We start from the raw sequence: 21410 nt of genomic DNA on the forward strand, positions 1-21410 counted from the left end.
ATGTATTTTCTTCTTTTTAGACTTATTATTTCTATTAAATATGTATGAATGTTTTGCTTGTGTGTAAAAGTGTACCATGTGCATGTCTGGTACACTGATATATGAAAGAGAGCATCAGATCCCCTGGAACTGGAGTGATGGATGCATTCTGGGAACCAAACCTGGGTCCTCTACAAGAGCAACAAGTGCTATTAACCACTAAGCCATTCATCCAAAATATGCATTTTCTATTAAAAACAGGTTATTCTTTCTAAAGCCTTACTATTTTTGCTCAGCCCATAGTTCATGAGCATCAGAACATGTTAGAGATGCAGAATCTCAGGTTCACTGTAAACTTTGCTCATGAAAAAAAGAGATGGTAATTCATGGCTGGTAAGATGGTTAGGTAGACAGAGGCACTTCTATGAAGACCTTAGATCAGTACCTGGTTCCCATAAGCTAACAGGAGAAAACTGTGGTTGTCACCTGCTATACATGGGCTCATGATGGTACTCACACACCCAGACTCATACAATGAGAAGGAACCTCACTGATGGGTACTCGTGCTAGCTTTGGAAATGAATCAATATTCAAAGTGGTGATTTCTCAAGAATTTTAAGTAGAATATGCTAAAAACATAACTGTAAAGATCAACAGTGACAAAACATCACATTCTTAAAGCCACCCAACTTCATCACAAAATTTTGTGATTGATAATTAGAAGCACTCTTGATCCTAAAGCTTTTAACTGTAAACATATATGCCTATGTATGTGTGTGCCATGTATGTATGTGTCTATAGAAGACCCTTCATATTTCAGGTTAGAGTATACAAATAAAAAGCAAGAACAGCTGCATATACCTAATTAAATATAATTATGTTTATATACGATAGTCTACAGGTTGCATACTATAATTAACCAAATGTTAAACCATAAAGAACTCTCTTGCTTAAAGCCACTGATTACAGAAAAAAATCAAATACAACAGATGCCTTTGACTTTGAAGAAATCATTTCAGTCTTCCTTATGTCCCTAATTTTCTGAAAATTGATCATTGGTCCTAATCTTGCCTGGATTAATTAACATAAGTTACTGACACAATGGATTCATTTTATTACCAACAGACTAATATGGAATTCTTTATTATGATTCACAAAAAACGGTATTGGGCCAGAGAGGGCTCAGTGATCAAGAGCACTGAAAGCCCTTCTGAGGACCAGAGTTTGCTTTCCAGAACCCAGATTGGGGAACTAACAACTACCTGTAACTCCAGCTCCAGAGGATCTGACACTCTCTTCTGGATTTCATGGACACCTATACAACATGGCATATACCCACACAGACATACATGCATATACATAAATAAAAACAAATTCTAAAGTTTGCAGGGACAATCACTGTGAGTTCAACATCAGACTGGTCTATAGGGTAAGTCCAAGGAAGGCAGGACTACATGGTGAAAGTCTTAAACAAAAAAACAAAACAAAAAAAAATTAAGTCTTAAAAAGGCATAAAAATTAAGTATATTTGTCAAAGCATAACAGAGTCACTTAAAAGGATAAAATTACATAAATTAAATTTTCATAAAAGTGAAATAGTTAATCACATTTAATTCTGTTTTTAAAGTCAAATAACCGATGTACAAACTGACCAAAAAGGATTTTTTTATAGCATTAGATACTAAAATTAAAAGTAAATGCACCCTTTTATATTATTTGAGGAAATTTTTAAATCTCTCCCCCAAATCCTTTGTGTATGTGTGTGTGTGTGTGTGTGTATGTGTGTGTGTATGTGTGTCTGTGTCTGTGTGTCTGTGTGTGTCTGTGTGTGTAACAACAAAGAAAAAGAGGCCATGAATTTGAAAAAGTGCAAGAGGAAGAATTTGCAGGAAGGATAAGTGTAAGACCCCAAAAACCGAGGGTGCCCCAGCACCCCACATCCCGGAAGGCAACACCCAAATCACTCTTGAGAAACGGTCTCGATGCAATAGCATGAAGATTTCTTTATTTCCAGAATTCTGGGTTCCATAGCCGCGCACCACGCAGGGTTAGAGGACTATGGACCCCGAGTGCCGAATTGCGACAGCTTTTATAAGTTTACAACAGAGCCCACGAATCACACACCAATCATTTCTTAGCATGATGCGAAATGCGAGCCAATTGATTTGTACCACTCCATAGTTTTTAGGCCAATCAGTTTAAATTATTGGAGCCCGCGCTCAGTGGACCAATTAGATTCCTATAATGTCTACAGCTGCATGAACTCCTGCTTAGGGGTAATGGCATAAGTTTATAGAAGATAAGCTTAGCCCATTTCCAGTTACCCTATGGGGCCAGGGTCACCTATTCAAGGCCTTTCTGCTAGGTCTAAACAAAGGGTGGGCTCTGGAATGTGATCTTTCACCTAGTTTCTAACAAAGCAAGATAGCATTTTAAACTCCTGATTTCTTGGGGTCATTAGAGTTAGGCTGTATTTTCTATCCTTTCATAAGAAGGGGGGAAATAGTGTAATTACATTAATCTAAAAACATTAAAACCTTTTTAAGTAGTAAAAATGTTTCTTCATTATTTTGAAAACTAAAAATAAAACATACAGGTTAAGAAACAAGTATAGCTCACAACCAAATTTTATTTTGCTTAAGCACTATTTTGATGGCACATTTGATTTTTTTGTCCTGAAATAATTTCAGACCCAGAAACACACTGCAAAAAGGTACAGTGGGGAGCAAGGGAGATGGACTTGCTAAACAAGCATGAAGATCTGAGTTTGATCCCCAAGAGCTACTCACAAAAGCATTGTGTGGTAGGACATACCTGTAATGTCACTGCTGAGAGGCAGAGACCAGTAGATTGCTGCTTGATGACCAACCAGTCTCACCAACATACCTGCCTAAGCATGACCTGAAGAAGGATGACAGCAACAGGCACCCTCTCCTGGATCAGGAAATACTCACAAGGCCTCAACCCTAGGCAAGAACGAAAGGCAACTCATGAATAAGAGCAAAGGAAATGGCCTCATGAGTGAGTTCCAAGTACAAGGGGAGAGACACTGCATCAAAAATAAGGTATAGAGTAATTAAAGGAGATGCCGGACATGTATTTCAGCCCTCCATGTGCAGGTACACACACACATGCAACTCTTATGCACTCCCAATTGTATACACATACACACATACTCAGAGTTAAACAAAGTATATGTGTACACTTCACTCAGATCTGTTCCCTCTGTGTGTGTATATATATGTATGCATGTATCTATGTATGTATGTATAAGTTATGTATGCATATGTGAAAAGGTATCTTTGGACTGCTCTTTGAAAATTTTATATGCATTTCAATACTGCTATTACATGACTCTTGAGAGATATTCTTGTCCATATTCCCAATACTAATTTTTAAAAAATTGACAATTATGCTCTTATGTAACATACTCCGAGTACTCACCATTTATCTACATAAAGCTTAATAAACAAGGGGTTGGTTTTTTGGTTTTGTGGGTTGTAGGTGGCTTGCTTTGTTTTAAGACAGTGCCTTATATATATATATATACATAGCCCAGATTGGCCTTGAATTAATTCCTGGCAACTCCTAGCAATCCTGCCTCAGGCTCCCAAGTACTGGGATTACAGGTATAAACCACTGTTGTTTGTAATCTGGACCTTTAGGGGGAAGGAAGATGGGGGAAGGAGGGGAAGAGAGTTTAGAATCAACAACACAGACTCCAGGAGTTAAGGCAATTGGCAAAAGCAAACCTTTATACCCTCCACCTGGGGCCCATTGGCCCACGACCTGCTTGCGTGTAGTTTGCACCATCTGATTGGCTGTTTGGGTCATATGTTCTATTCTCTCCAGTGGTCAGGCAGGCTTTGGGGGTTTGCAGGCAAAGGGTTTGCTGACTCCTTCTTCCTTCACACCACCACACTTGATTAAGGAATCTTAAGTCAACTGGACATTCAGTTTTATTTAAGAAACAATAAACAATCCAAAGTTGCTTTCCCCCCAGAATGATCTAGGAAAGAACAGAGATAAATAAGTCACTGAGAAAGAAGCACAGTAAAAGAAAATCTGTTGTTTATAGAAGAAAACAAAAATTCTAAACCTCAGTGGCCTGGCTTAGCAACCTTCTAGGCATAAGCTAACTAATGGGATATACCAATGACAAAATAAACATCTAATTAACTCTTTACTCAACATTAAATAAGCTATGTAATACTATATAACATACTACCTTTGCTGAATTAAATAATAAAGGTAATTTAGGACTTGAAAACTAAATGTAGTAAAAAGACAGAAATTACTAAAGAAAGCTCAATCTGAAATGAATATGAAATTGAAAAACTCAATAACCCAATTAGAAAACTCAGGTGAAAGCCTTACCAGTAGAATGGATGAAATAGAAGACAGAACCTCAGGAATTCAAGACAAAATAGAAAAAATTGGACTGCTTGATCAAAGAACATGACACAATTTTAAAACCACAAGAAAAGAATATAAAGGAAATTTTGTACACTGTGGAAAGGCCAAATTAGCAAAACATAGGCATAGAAGAAAGAGAATAATCCCACATCAGTGGTGTTGTGATCATAAAAAGAGAAAGAAGTATGAAGAAGGTATGGGGAAAAGGGGTGCCTCAGCAGGCCCATGCGGAGGCATCCTCCCTTCCTCCTGAGGGACCAGACACACAACGGTATAGGATAGAATAGAGATTATTTAGGACATGGGGAGGGGAGTTAAGAGGGTAGTAGAGGCAGAGAAAGACAGAGAGAAGGAGAGAGTAGAGAAACAGAGGCTAGCCGTGACCACATGGAGAGAAGGGGAAAGGGAAGGGGGAGGGGAAAAGAGAGGGCAAAAGAGAAGAAAGCAAGAGGACAAGAGGCAAGAGAGAAGGAAGGGGCCAAGCAGCCCCTCTTATAGTAGAACTGGCCTACCTGGCTATTGCCAGGCAACTGTGGGGAGGGGCATACCTAGCTGTTGCCAGGTAACTGTGCAGTAGAATCCAGAATACCAACATTACTCCATTTTGGTTTAGTTAAAAAAGAAAAATTAGAAAGAGGTGATGGCAAAGCAAGAATATGGTCATCTCGATATCTGGCTGCCTTATGCTGACATTGGGACAACAGAGAACCAACATGTGGCATAAACCAGATCTTCAACAGGATCTTAGAAAATCACATCCCCTATTAATGAAGACATATCCATGTAGATAGATACAAGAAATACAGAGAACACCAAATAGGACAAGCAAAGAAACTCACTGTGACATATTACAGATAAAATCCTGAATATGCAGAGCAAAGAGAGAAGGATTGAAGGATATAAGAGAAAAAACATAAATAACATATAAAAGAAAACCACTAAAATAACAGCTAGTTTTCTATGGAAAACTAAAAAAGCCTGAAGCACATAGAGCAGATGTATTCAAGTTCCAAAAAACACTCCATATGCCAGCCCAACTACTTTCCCCCAAAAAACTATCTGCTATAGTTGAATGAGAAGGAAAGACTTTACATCATATAAACAGACTGTAAGAATTTATGTCTACCAAACCAGTTCTACAGAGAACACTGAAAGCAATATTTTAGGCTGAAGAGAGGAATGAGCACATCCACAACGGTACAGAAAGAAAACAAATGAAAATATAATCACAGAATCATACAATAGGCCAGAGAACACAAACTCCAATCAACATGCACCTTTCAATAATAACTTTAAATGCCAATGGCCTCCGTTACCCATTGAAAAGAAACAGGTTAGTTGAATGGATTAAGAAACAAAATTCAAGGACCTCATCTTACCTTCAGGGACAGGCATCTTTAACTGAGGTTAAAGAATGGAAAAATAATTCTAATCAAACAGAGCTAGGAAACAAGCAGTTGCTGCTGTCCTAATATCTGACAAAAAGATCAGAATAAATTAATCAAAAGAGAAAAAGAAGAACTCTACACTGGGAAGAATAATCCTTTTAAAAAAAGCCACTAACTCTATGTATTTAAGTATAGATGGGTGTGGTGTTTTTTCCTATTAGGAAAGATTATGAATGGGGTGAAGCAACCCTAAGCCTAACCCTGCTGTGTCTCTGAAAATCACCATTTATTTCTATGCTGCCCCAAAGATAAATATAACTGCTTGATAATTAGAACCAGAATTGCTAAGGGGAGGAAGAGATTCAAATGCAAATGCAGACATCTTGGCTAGTTCTGCAGCCCTGGAAAGTATGGCTCTCTTGTAAGTAACCACACCCAGGAACTAGATTCCCATCCCTTTCGGATATCAGTCTCAGAAGATAAGCACATTTACAAGTCTAATGATGACAACCAAGAAACACCAGGTTGAGAGGTTATGTTGGTTAGGTTTTTTTCAATTTGTCACAACCTAGAATTAACTGAGAAAATGCTCATTCAGATTACCTGTAGGCAAATCTGTAGGAGTTTTGTTGTTTAGCTTTTTTTTTTATTTGTTTTCATTAATGCTTGATGAGGCAGGGCCCAGTCCACTGTGGATCCTGGAAAGGTGGTTCTGAAGTATACATACTTTTAAAAAAGCAAACTGAACAAACCATAGGGAAAATGCCAAAAAGGAGCATTTCTCAATGGCTTCTACTAACTTCAGTTTCTACATCCAGGACCTGTCTTGGCTTCCCTCAGTTACCTGAACTGTTACCTGAAAGTATAAGGTGAAATAAACCCTTTCCTCCCAAGTTGCTTTTGGTCATGGTCTTTATCACAGCAATAAAAACCTAACTAGGACAGAGGTTGACTGGAAAAGTATGAACTAGCCTCCAAGAAGTCCATCAAGGTCACCACGCTTTTCACTGTCCTCCAGTCTCCCCTTGCAGTCTCTCTGCAACCATGCCTATGTTCATCATGAACACCAATGTTCCCTGTGGCTCCATGCCACTGGGGTTTCCCTTCTCCGAGCTCACCTAGCCCCTGGCATAGGCCACTGGCAAGCCCTTATGGTACATCGGTACATCGCAGTACGTGTGGTCCTGTACCAGCTCATGACTTTTAGTGGCACGAACGACCCCTGCACCCTCTGCAGCCTGCACAGCATCAGCAGGATCGGTAGCGCCCAGAACCACAACTACAGCAAGATGTTGTGCGGCCTGCTTCCAGTCCCCTGCACATCAGCTCGGACCGGACCAGTGGACATCAACTATTACGACATGGGCTGGAACTGTTCCAAACCTTCGCTTCATCCCTGGCCCCACTCACCAGTACTGCTGTTCTTCAAGCCTCGCTGCACACAGTGTTCTGTGTTTATCCACCCGTGGCAATGCCCACCTTCCAGTCAGGAAAAATAAATGGTTTAAGAGACAAAAAAGAAAAAAAAAAGTCCATCAGGAAAGGTCAGAACTCTGCACATAGCCTTTGACTCAGGGCTGTATAGTGGAGCTGGAGCTTGAGAAGACATTATAGTGGAACAGACCTAACACAAGTCTCAAACTTACTGTAATTATAGCTCTCAAAGATGATGGTGATATTGGAATTTGTAAAAATATCTCCAAGTAAACAAGGAAGAGTCTCCTCTATAGCATGGATTTGTTCTTGGAATTTGCTATAGTGCCCCCCCCAAAATAAGTTTGCTTTAAATTGCATATTGTTGTTTACTTTTGTTAGATGATGTTTCCAAGCATGGATTATTCTTGTGACTGTATATAACTTGAACTCAAGAGAATTTAAAATGACTCAGAATATAAATTGTCTAATACCCTAAATAAGGTTGGCTATTTCATGAGAATTTACTGAACCTCATTTTTGGTCTCCATTCTCCCAGGTTCATACCACCAACTACGGCAGTACCGTGGTGAGAGAAAGTGGATGAAGCTGGTTGTGAAGGCGGTTCTAACAGGTCCACACAACATAATATGATGGGAAACATGACTAGAGACCAAGTGATTCCAGAGTTCTAAATAGGTGTTGAGGTTTGGTCTTGCTGTCTATTATAATACTAAGTGCGGTCCCCCAAGACCCAGAGTCAGTTTGTAGACACTATGCCTCCAATTACTTTCAGATTGATAAATAAAGATGCTAACAGTCAAAAGTTAGGCAGAAGAAACATGGGTGGGGTTTAGGATTCCCAGGCTTGGGGTTGGAGGAGAACCACAATGAAGGAGAAGTAGGTGAATGGAAGAGAAACCACCATGGGTTAGGTGAGTTTTCAAGAGAACGTGGCTCCTGAGGGCTGGCCAATTGGAGTTAAGAGAAGCCCAGATGAAACATAGTAATACCTCAGGGTTAGGGGTAGGAAAGTGCATTCTAATAGTGTAGCGGGTAGATATCTGCCCAGCTCTTGTGCTGCTTAAGGCTTATTGTAAATGTAACGGTTGGGTGTATCGTTTATCTGGGAACTGATTGGTCAAAGGCAGGGTAGAAACCCCAGGTCAGAATGAAAAATTTCTACAACAAATGAGACCAAAAGTGGAGCCACAAGAAGGAAGTCACATGGCCTAAAATGTGTATTCAGCCAGCTAGTGACAAACCTAGAGTTGTGCTTGAACTCTGAGTAAAGACTGTACAAAATAATAATCCATTTTTCTTCCCAGTCTCTGGTCCTGGAATGAGACTATTTATTAATAAATGCCTAGGCTATAAGCTTTGGTTCATTCCCTGACTAGCTCGTAACTTATTTAACGCTTTCAAACTATTCTATTTCTACCACTTGGTTAGTTACTTCTCCTTCAGTCCCGACCTGTTTCATTCTTCCCAGCTCCCTCAGTTTCTCTCTTAGCATCTTGCTTGAATCTCTCCTTGTCTATCCCTGCATCTCCTTTTATTCTCTCACTATTTCCTCTTTCTTCCTGCCAGAGTCCCACCTCCTATCTCCAGCCTCAACTCATCAGCCATCAACTTTTTTATTGACAGGTATGCTTATAAGAGATTCTCTCTACACTTTCCCCTTTTCGTCCAATAAAAGGCTCTTTCTCTTATATTAATAAATTATATACAATATTAACAATTATAAAAATATCATGTAAGAGTTACATTCCATAAATTCAGTCCATTTGTATTTGAAAAAAAAAGAGCCTTTTATTGTACTAAAAAGGGGGATTGTAGAGAGAATATCTTATGTCTGTATGGATGTATCACCAGTCACTAATAGGTCTAATGTCCTATGTCTTAGATAGGAAATAAGAGGTGGAACATCTGGGAGGCAGAAAGGATTCTAAGATAGAGCCAGGTGTGGGGAGATTTGCCCAGGAAAATGTGACAAGACAGATGCATGGTACCTGAGCACAGGTAACCAGCCACATGGCAGAATGTAGATAAGAATAAATGGGTTATATTAAGTTATTATCTAGGCAGAGAAGAGCCCCACTATAAGGCCAGATTATTTGTAAATGTATTTTGGGACTGAGTCCTATTTCTGGAAACATGGGGCTAGAAGATAGAACCAGACCTAACTTCTACAAAAGGCAGGTAGTCTTTGTCACGTGAAGAAAACTTTAGAGGGTACTGAGATGGAAAACACCTAGGAGTCAGGATGGAGAGAAAACAAACTTGTACTGACACTAAGCATGTGTTAAATCTGCCCAAACCCAATGACTGCAGTTGAGAGACCCCAACTCAAAAATGTAAAGGTTTTTAGGCCCCTAACTAACAAGCTTCAGAGGTCAAATACACCCTGACCTCGGAAGACATTATATTAACTGATCCTGTTTCAGGAACTAGCTGACCAAAAAGAATGTCTGAATGACTTGCCTTGTGACTATCTTTACAATGTTTAACCCCAAGGATGTTTGTTCCAGATAATCTCTAACCCTCCATAGTTTAAGGCGTAAACTATTGCCTGACTTCCTCATTCTGTACTTCCCCATTCCATGCATAATTTGTCCTCCACCCCTTGCCTGGTGAATTGTGTCTGCCACCCCTTACCTTGTGAATTATTTTCTTTTTCCTCCACCCACTGCCTTGTGATTTTTCCCTTTTAATATCCCTGACTCCAGTTACTGGGGGTCGATCTCCTCTAGCCCAGCGTGGTTACAAGGTGACCCGAGTGCACTGGTTTCTCCCGAATAAACCTCGTGCATTTTCATCAAGAACAGTCTCCTGCGAATTCCTTGGGTGTCATTTCATCCCGAGATTTGAGTGAGGGTCTCCCCTCATCAGGGGTCTTTCACAGTGATGCTTACAAATGTAGGAATATTGTCAATTGCTCATGGAAAACACTGAATCTGGGCCATATGAAGAGCAATGTGTTCAGCACTATGGACATGTCTGAGCTGCCTGAGTAAGCTAGCCACTAGTTAATAAGTCTTTCCTTACACATCATTGAAACTATTATAATGGAAGAAAGAAGATTTTTAAAACCTTAAGTTAGAAGATTTAAAAGTGATATTTCTAGGGAAATTGTATTAAAGTAATCTAAAAAGAAATAATAGAGAAACATTAGCAATTCTTTTTAATATTTTAAGTACAAATTAAAACTTCATTTTATATTTTATTGATATATTACATATGTACATTATGAAGTAATTACAGTCATTACATTGATACATTATGAGAGGCATTACTGTACAATGGCTAATACGAATAACTAAGGCTCTCCTTTTTAAAAAGTTTATTTTTATGAAAGACGAAAATTTTCTGAAATACAAAAATCCTTTTGGTAGAGAGACCAAACAAGAGAGAATAAACAAGGCCTACTTAAAATGGAATTGGGTGCAAGGGCAGTGAAGGTGACTCCATCCTTTCACACCTCACTGCAGGATTCTTAATGGTGATTGTTCTCATATGACAGCAGTTAGTTAATACTTCACAAAACATTAGCAACCTAGGAGGAAAGGAGGAAGGAGAAGCTTCCAGAGTCTGTTTCTCCATGAATATACTTCTATCCATATGTAGTGCTAATAATACACATTTCTAAAACAGGAACTTAGATCTGTTCCTTATTACTTATGCCATCAGGTTTTTGAGAATGTACCCTCCTGTGAAGCTCTGGATAAGAACTGGACTCAAATTTACCTTCTAATAGTATATGAGCCTGTCTAGGAACTTTGCAAATGGTAACCTAGGACACAAATTACACAGATTAACAACAGCCACTTGTTTGTGAACCAAAATGAGGGAAAATGAGTAATTTGTGTATTTTGGTGTATTATGGGAAATTACAGTTTTCAACATCCATTATTTTCTTCATGAATGGAGCTTCAAATGCATCAGAGGGGAATCCCTGAGTGCTTGCTAATGCTGTAGGCGATGACCACAGTTGCTTCAGGTCAGCTCACACAATCCTTCATTTTGTGAAACCAATCACTCATGGTCACTCAATGTCTTTCACATTCGTTCCAAACAAAGGCATTGACCAGGCTTATTGTTCTCAAAGGTTAAAATGCCCACAAAAGCATTTACATCATTGCTCAAGTATGCTAGGTCATAGGAAGAAACCCAATAACATTACCAAAAAGAGACTCCTAATGAAACTAACCAAATGAGGAAAAATTCAGACAGTAGTCCTGTCCTGGGTCTCTGCCCCAGATATATACTTTTATGAAAATATATACTTTTACCAGAAAGGATTGTTTAGTATAGTCTTTCCTAAGATATGATCTAAAACAGTGAGTTGCTTCAGAAAAGCTTTGGGAGTTCTGAGACCTGCATTCCCGAATAGTTCTAAAGGAACATCAACACTCTAAAGCTTCCGAGAATTCCTGCAGCTCTGCTTAACATTTCCCAACTCACCCAAACTTTTTGCACGTTTTGTAACCCAACACCTCTTACCATCTGTGGAATCTGCTCAGAGAAGCAAGACATGGGTGACTTTAAAGACATACTTTGCAGAATCCTCTCAGGGATTTCCAGGAAGGCAAAGAAGAGAGTACAGAGATACTGAAGGGGCAGGAGGGGTCAGCAACCCACAGCTCCACTTCAAATCCTATTTTCCAGAGTTGATATATGGCATCGTTTTGAATTAAGAAACCTATGACTCAAAATTATCTTGTGTTTATAAAATTCTTTCACTAGAAATGAGATATTTGTAGTCTGACATTTATAGGTCGACATGCTGTATGTGTTACAGGATTGCACGGAAGGGGTCAGCTGTATTCATAGGGTAGTTTCTTGTTAGAGACTGAATTCCTGTGAATGAGTATTGGCACCTTCCAATTCTTGCTGGGCTTTCCTAAAGACAGAATTAATTGTGCTATTAATTCAGGCTTGGCTTGGTGACTTGCTTTGACCAAAGGAATTTGATATAAATTTGTGGTTTATTTATGATCCTCAGGGTTTCTCCACCATGAGAATAGTAGGCCTCATGCAATGGGTGCTCATCAGGTAAAGCCCAGGGATTAGAAGCACATGAAGCCCAAAGGGGACCAACAAAACTACAACCAATGGCTGAGGTTCAAAGGTTGTTTGTGAGCATAGTAAAGGCTGACAGAAGCAATTTTAAATCAAGCGCCTTTAATATTATTCTCATATAAAAATAATAAGATCCAACATAGAGGATGCTGAATTTTCTGCTACCTTTGAAATTAATTTGAATAACTTTCAAAAAGTGCAGTAATTCTTATTCCTCTGTATACTCAGGTGCCATTCTTCTTTGTCTAATGGTAAATCTTTGCCCCTCCCCCATCCATGAGTCAACAGAATAAGAATAATGCCAATAGTGCACTGACTATAAATTTTCATCAAGGGATTCGGAGAATTTGTCTTTGTTCTTGAACCCAAATGCTGCTTTGGGAGTTACAATTTAATATAAAAAAATGCTATTTGTTATTTGTGCCTATATTTGTTTTCAGAGTTCTTAACCGGGTCAAAATTAAAAGTCAGCTATGTCTAATCAAGCTGTAATTCAAACAAGAGACTTTCCAACAAACACACAAGAAGTCAAAGGAAAAACAAAGGTATCCCTTCTTCCAAAATGGTAAAACTACATCCTTCAAAGGCAGATACACAGGTAATGAGCCAACTCTCATTCTATTGAAACTTTTTAGGTTTATGAGACAGTTAAACAAAAGGCAGATTCAAAAGTGGAAAGACTGGAATTTTTATAGTAAAAGGAAAAATTTTATTTTATTTTTTAATCAGCTTAGGAAAAAAAAAATCCTCTACATAGTTATCACGGCTAGTGTAGGACAAGAGTTCCTAGTGGTTTGGGAGAGGACTTGGCAATTAAGACATCTGCTGCTCTTGCACTTGGGATTTGGTTCCAGTAACATGGTAGCCCACAAACACCCATAACTCTAGTTCCAGGGAGTCTGGCGCCATCTTCTGGCTTCTGCAGACACTGCCTGCACATGATGCACATGCATACCTGCAGGGAAAATGTCTTATGCATAAAAGAAAGGAAATCTTTTAAATACTTCAATTTTTTTTTAAAAAAAAAAGGGTTAAAAATGGCAGGTTTGTGAAGGTAGTCTGTCTTTTTCTTTTAAATTTTCATTTTGTTTTTATGTGTATTGGATGTTTTGTCACGTGTACTGATGCTCTCAAAGGCCAGAAGAGGACATCAGATCCTCTGAAACTGAAATTATAGATGTTATGAGGCATCGTGTACATGCTGAGAATCAATCCCTGAATCCCCTGGAAGCAGAGCAAGGATTTTTAATGGATGAGCCATCTCTCCAACTCCAAGTAATTTGTCCTTATAGAATTAAACATGCAGGAGTTGGAGAGATGACTTAGTGGTTAAGAATACTTACTGTTCTTCCAAAGGACCCAAGTTGAATTCCCAACACCCATATGAATTCCCAAAGGACCCATACAAATAATTGAAGTCACAATTGTTTGTAACTCCATGATCAAATACCCTATGCAGATGTACATATAAACAAAACACCAATGCACATAAAATAATAATAAATATTATTTTTCAAAAGAATTAGACATGCACAACAAAGGGTCATATCAGCAAGAGGAAAATAACACAAAAACAAAACAAACAGCAAAACACACACATATACAGACAGCAAAGGCAGGAGTCACACTTCCTAAGAACTAGATGTGAATAGTTGCGAGGACTAAAGTCTTTGTTTTTTGGTAATGGATGAAAAGTAGAAGCAGGATCTATTGTAGAATAGTCCTGACTTAATGCTATCTATTAGCACCAAGTAAAGGGTTGCAAAGAAGACATGATATAGCCGGGCAGTGGTGGTGCATGCCTTTAATCCCAGCAATTGGAAAACAGAGGCAAGCAGATTTCTGAGTTTGAGGCCAGCCTGGTCTACAGAGTGAGTTCCAGGACAGCCAGAACTATACAGAGAAACCCTGTCTCGAAAAGAAAAAAAACAAAAAAACAAAACAGAACAACAACAACAACAAAAAGGCAACATGATATGCTATCTCTGGGGCTCAGCAGCCTGCACAGAACATGCTTGGCCCATTTTACCGACAGAACAAACACTCCAAGAGTGTTCTCTCAACTATTAGCTCTGTACAAAATAAATAATACTCTCATTGAAAGAGATAAAGAATAAATTAAAATCAGAAATTAGAAGGAACCGTGTAGCTGATGTCAAAGAATTAGGAAGGCTATAGCAGAATACTTTGAAAACAGTTTATACTGAGTTAGGTAAAATAAATGAAATGACTATAAATGGTGCCTAAATTTCTAGAAACATATCACCCACCACAACATGTACCTGATAAAACAGAAAGTCTGAGCTGTCCTCTAAGTACAAGAAAGATAGTGACATATTTAAAAAACAAAACTGAAATCTTCCCAACAAAGAAAAACCTAGAATCAAATTATTTCACCAGAAATTCTACAAAATATGTAAAGAATAATTAAATCCAATTCTTCTCAAAATCTTCAAAAAAATTAAAAATAAGGGAACACTTCTGGGATGGATTTGATAGTGCCTCCTAAAGGTTTGTGTTCTGGAAGCTTGGGGATTACTGAGAAGTGATCAGACCTTTAAGAAATGGAGGCTAGTGAAAAGTGGCTGGGTCATGATCACACTGAGCCAGCATTAATTATGGTCTCACAGGGTGTGTTGAATCTAGGTGATACTGTTAATAAAGGCATGTATGAAAGACCCCTCTAAGCTCCTTGATTTCCACCTTTGCTGCAGGATATCTTCTGCTGTGTTGTATCATAGCCATGTAATACTCAGTAAATTTGACTACCCAACCTTGAATATTCAGACTCCAACTATTATTTATCAAAAAATAAATCTCTTCTAATGCAGAGCTTCTGTCTTGTATCCTGTTACCATAACACAAAATAAGCTAAGACAACTCCCAAACTCATTTTATGAGACAGTATAATCCAGATATACATGACAGGGAAACACACTGCAAGAAAACAAAACCATAAACCTGTATCCCTGATGAACATAATGCAGAAATAATCAACAAAACTCCAACAAATTTAATTGAGCATGGCAGTAAAAGGGTTATGCCTCATGAAAAAGTGCAATTTATTCCCATAGTACAAAAATGGTTCAACACACAAATATTAATGATGTAATATTAACCAAATGAAAGACCAGGAAACCACATTATAATCTGAACTGAGGCAGAAAATTTTTTTCCAAATTCAACATCTAGTCATAATGAAAACACTCAACAAACTAAAAACAGGATACTACATCAGCATAATAAAGACTATATATAGGGATGGGGAAACAGAGCCAATACCATAGTCAATGGGAAAAGGCTCATGTGTTTTCAAGTAAGAACAAGAAAAGAACAGGAAAACCTGGTCTTCCTACTCCTACGTGACTAGCATAGAATTCCAAGCCAGAATGCTAAGCAAGAAAAAGAGGGGGAGGCAGGCCAAAAACAGATTCCAAATAAAGAAAAAAGTAAAATTACCACTGTAATTGGATGATATTACATGACATTATCCTTAGAAACTCCTAAACATTCTATATACACCAAAAAAGAAAAATCATATTGTAACCAAGAACTTATCGAAGATGAAAGAGCAAAACAGAACAGAACATTCTAACTGTGTCACTGACAAGGACAAGCAAACTAGACAGGAAATTAAGAAAAGCAGTACCACTTACAGTAGTGCCAAAATAGTCAGATACTTAGGAGTAAATTTAAGGAGGTAAAAGATCTGAACTCTGAAAACCACGGACACAGATGAGACAGAAGAAGCAGCAAGCAACCCAATTGGAAACTGTATTAGTTTATTATTTCCATATTTCTGAAGAAGTAAGCAAATTAAATGTAATACCTGTCAAAATCACAGCTATTTTTACAGAAACAAAAAAAAGAACCCTAAAATTCATAAGGAATCACCAAAAAACAAACAAAACTCAAGTATATAAATTGACACTGAAAAAGAATGGAATTCTCACACTAGCTAATTTCAAATAGTTTTATAACAGTAATCTAAACTGTGGTACTGGCATAAGATTGTGTGTACAGAAAAATGAAACAGACCACACAAATTAATCCTGCAGCCTAGCTTAGATAATCTTCAGCGAGGATTCCAAAACCATGAAATGTGGAAAGCATGGCGACTCAAAAAGGAAGTGCACATGTGAAGGAATAGAGTTACACTGCCTTGCACCATAAATGAAGCTTGGCACAAAATGGATTAAAGACCTTTCCAATGGCCAAAATTATAAAATTCCTGGGTAAAACACAGCCAGAAATGGGGCTTGCAGTATAAGTTTTTAGATGAAAGGACACAAACACAGAAGGAAGTGAAGGTCATCAATCCAATAAGGGGTTAAAACTCAGAATATATGGAAACAACTAAACATCTACATCCAAGGTGATTAAAATCAGAATCTTTCTTCTTTTACACATATTATAAATTGGATATGAATTAATTTTTAATATTGGTATGTAAGGGGGTGTGTGTGTGAGGGGGGGGAAGAGAGGATATGTATGAGTGTACCACATGGAACATGTGGAGGCCAAAGAACAACTTTTGGGAGTCTGTTCTCCCCTCTTTTCATCATGGGTTCTGGGAATAGAACTTAGGTCAATAGGCTTGTACAATAAGCATCTTTACCTACTTAGCCATTTCATTGGCCAAAATGTTAGAATCTTATAGAGATATTTGCACATCCAGATTCTGGGCAGCATCATTCACAGTAACCAGGAGGTAGGAGAAAAGCATAAAGTTCATCAACATGTGAAGAGTTAAATAAAACATAAAAAGTATGTAGTTTGCAACACTACTCAGCCTACAATAAGATTTGTTCCCATTTCAGCACAGAGCTACTATGTGAAGTAAAATAAGCCAGTCACAGAAAAAGAAATACTGGGTGTTGTGGTTTAAATGACAAAGTCAAGCCTTCCAGTCGCCACCTCTGGATCAGGAGCAGTCTGGGCCACACACCCTGTCCCCAAGCAGTGCAGAGGGCCAGTAGTGCATCCGGAGGCCAGCTGCAGGGAGACAGCTTTCACTGGTGAGTCTGTCTGACCCAGCAGAGTGGAGGATCTGGTCAGGAGGCCTCTGACAGGAGCCTTCCTGTTACCACCTCTGGATTGGTAGCAGCCTGGGCCACATGCCCCATCCCCAAGCAGTGCAGAGGGCCAGCGGTGCATCTGGAGGCCAGCTGCAGGAAGGCAGCTTGCATGGGTGAGTCATGCATTGACAACAAGACCAACTAACACCAGTGAGATCTAGATGGCAAAAGGCAAATGTATGAACGTTACTAACAGAAATCAAGGCAATATGGCAGCATCTGAACCTAATTCTCCATTAACAGCAAGTCCTGGATACCCCAACACACCAAAAAAGTAAGATTTGGATTTAAAATCACTGATCATGTTGCTGTTACAAGAACACATGAAGGACATAAATAAATCCCTTAAAGAAATTCAGGAGAAAAATGATCAAAAGCTAGAAGCCCTTACAAGGGAAACACAAAAATCACTTAAAGAAATTCAGGAGAATATGGGTCAAAAGATAGTAGCCAATAAAGAGGAAATGCAAAAAAATCACTTAAAAAATACAGGAGAACTTTGATCAACAGGCAGAAGTCATGAAAGAAGAAACACAAAAATCTCTCAAAGAATTACAGGAAAACACAAACAAGCAAGTGAAGGAACTGAGCAAAAACATCCAGGATCTAAAAACAGAAATAGAAACAACTAAGAAATCACAAGGGGAGAAAACTTTGGAGATAGAAAACCTTGGGAAGAAATCAAGGACCATAGATGCAAATATCAATAACAAAATACAAGAGATAGAAGAAAGAATCTCAGATGCCAAAGAGACCAGAGAAACCATGGACTCAATGGTCAAAGAAAATGGAAAATGCAAAAAGCTTATAACCCAAAACATCCAGGAAATCCAGGAGGCAATGAGAAGGCCAAACATAAGGATTATAGGCATAGATGAGAGCGAAGATTTACAAGTTAAAGGGCCAGCAAATATCTTCAATAAAATTATGGAAGAAAACTTCCATAATCTAAAGAGAAAGATGTGCATGAATATACAAGAAGCCTACAGAACTCCAAACAGACTGGACCAGAACAGAAATACATCCCGTCACATAATAATCAAAACCCCCAAATGTACTAAACAAAGAAAGAATATTAAAGACAGTAAGAGACAGCCAAGTAACATATAAAGGAAGACCTATCAGAATCACACTGGACTTCTTACCAGAGACTATGAAAGCTAGAGGATCCTGGGCAGATCTCATGCAGACTCTAAGAGAACACAAATGCCAGCCAAAACTACTATACCCAGCAATACTCTCAGTCACCATAGATGGAGAAACCAAGATATTCCATGACAAAACCAAGTTTACCCAATATCTTTCCACAAACCCAGCCCTACAAAGGATAATAGGAGCAAAACACCAATACAAGGAGGGAAACTTCACCCTGGAAAATGCAAGATAGTAACCTTCTTTCATCAAACCCAAAAGAAGATAACCAATCAAATATAAAAGATAACATCAAAAACGACAGGAAGTAATAATCACTATTCCTTAATATCTCTTAACATCAATGGACTCAATTCCCCCAATAAAAAGACATAGACTAACAGACTGGATATGTAAACAGGATCCTACATTTTGCTGCATACAGGAAACACACCTCAGTGTCAAAGACAAACACTATCTTAGAGTAAAAGGCTGGAAGACAATTTTACAAGCAAACGGTCTCAGGAAACAAGCCAGAGTAGCCATTCTAATATCAGATAAAATTGACTTTCAACCTAAAGTCATCAAAAGAGATACTGAGGGATACTTCTTACTTGTTGTATTCCATAGCTGCCTGCAGCTATTATGAACTTGGTTGCTAGAACAGAAGTTGAGGGATAGATGGGGAAGGGGCGAAAAGAAAGAAGGGCCAGTACACTATTTTACTGATCGAGGCTGAAATTTTAACCTCCAATAAGGAGGAAACGCAAAAAATCACTTAAAGAAATACAGGAGAACCTTGATCAACAGGCAGAAGTCATGAAAGAGGGAACACAAAAATCGCTTAAAGAATTAGAGGAAAACACAAAGAAGCAAATGACAGAACTGAGAAAAAATTTTCCAGGATCTAAAAACAGAAGTAGAAACAACTAAGAAAGCACAAAGGGAGACAACTTTGGAGATAGAAAACCGTGGGAAGAAATCAGGAACCATAGACGCAAATATCAACAACAGAATACAAGAGATAGAAGAAAGAATCTCAGATGCTGAAGATACCATAGAAACCATGGACTTAACAGTTAAAGAAAATGCAAAATGAAAAAAGCCTGAAACCCAAAATATCCAGGAAATCCAGGACACAATGAGAAAGCCAAATCTAAGGATTATAGGTATTGATGAGAGTGAAGATTTACAACTTAAAGGGCCAGCAAATATCTTCAACACAATTATAGAAGAAAACTTCCCTAACCTAAAGAGAGACATGCCCTTGAATATACAAGAAGCCTATAGAACTCCAAACAGACTGGACCAGAACAGAAATACATCCCGTCACATAATAATCAAAACCCCAAATATACTAAACAAAGAAAGAATACTTAGGGCAGTAAGAGAAAAAGGGCAAGTAACTTATAAAGGAAGACCTATCAGAATTATATCAGATTTCTCACCAGAGACCATGAAAGCTAGAAGATCCTGGGCAGAGCTCATGCAGACTCTAAGAGAACACAAATGACCGCCGAGGCTACTATACCCAGCGAAACTCTCAATTACTATAGATGGAGAAACCAAGATAACCCATGACAAAACCAAATTTACACAATATCTTTTTACAAACCCAGCCCTACAAAGGATAATAGGGGGAAAGCACCAGTACAACGAGGGAAACTATACCCTGGAAAGAGCAGGATATTAACCTTCTTTCATCAAACCCAAAGAGGATAACCACACACATATAAAATTAAAATCAAAAATGTTAGGAAGCAATAACCACTACTCCTTGATATATCTTAACATCAATGGACTCAATTCCCCAATAAAAAGACATATACTAACAGACTGGTTATGTAAACAGGACCCTACATTTTGCTGCATACAGGAAACACACCTCAATGTCAAAGACAAAAACTACCTTAGAGTAAAAGGCTGGAAGGCAATTCTCCAAGCAAATGGTCCCAGGAAACAAGCCTGCCTTGCAATTCTAATTTCAGATAAAATTGACTTTCAACCTAATGTCATCAAAAGAGACATGGAAGGTCACTTCTTGCTGGTCAAAGGAAAAATCCAACAAGAAGAACTCTCAATCCTGAACATCTATGCCCCAAATACAAGGGCACCCTCATTCATAAAAGAAACTTTAGTAAAGCTCAAAGTACACATTGCACCTAACACAATAATTGTTTGTGACTTCAACACTCCACTTTCACCAATGGACCAATCAGGAAAACAGAAACTAAACAGGGAGACAATGAAACTAATTGAAGCTTTGAACCAATTGGAGTTAACAGATATATATAGAACTTTTTATCCCAAAGCAAAAGAATATACCTTTTTCTCAGCACCTCATGGTACCTTCTCCAAAACAGATCATATAGTTGGTCACAAGACAGACCTCAACAAATATAAGAAGATTGAAATAATCCCATGCCTCCTATCAGATCACTATGGAGTAAAAGTGGTTTTTAGTAACAGTTAAAAGAACAGAAAGCCCACATACACATGGAAACTGAACAATACTCTGCTCAATGATACCTTGGTCAAGGAAGAAATAAAGAAAGAAATCAAAGATTTCTTAGAATTTAATGAAAATGAAGGCACAACATACACAAATCTAAGGGACACAATGAAAGCAGTGCTAAGAGGAAAACTCATAGCTTTGAGTGCCTCCAAAAATAAATTCGAGAGAGCTTACACTAGAAGATTAACGGAACAACTGAAAACCCTGGAACAAGAAGAAGCTAATTCACCCAGGAGGAGGAGAAGACAGGAAATCATCAAACTCAGGGCTGAAATCAATCAAGTAGAAACCAAGAGAACCATACAAAGAATCAACAAGACCAAAAGCTGGTTCTTTGAAAAAATCAACAAGATAGATAAACCCTTAGCCAGACTAACCAAAGGGCACAAAGTATCCAAATTAACAAAA

This window comes from Apodemus sylvaticus, chromosome 6 (genome assembly GCF_947179515.1).
Source record: "Apodemus sylvaticus chromosome 6, mApoSyl1.1, whole genome shotgun sequence".
NCBI classification, from domain to species: domain Eukaryota; kingdom Metazoa; phylum Chordata; class Mammalia; order Rodentia; family Muridae; genus Apodemus; species Apodemus sylvaticus.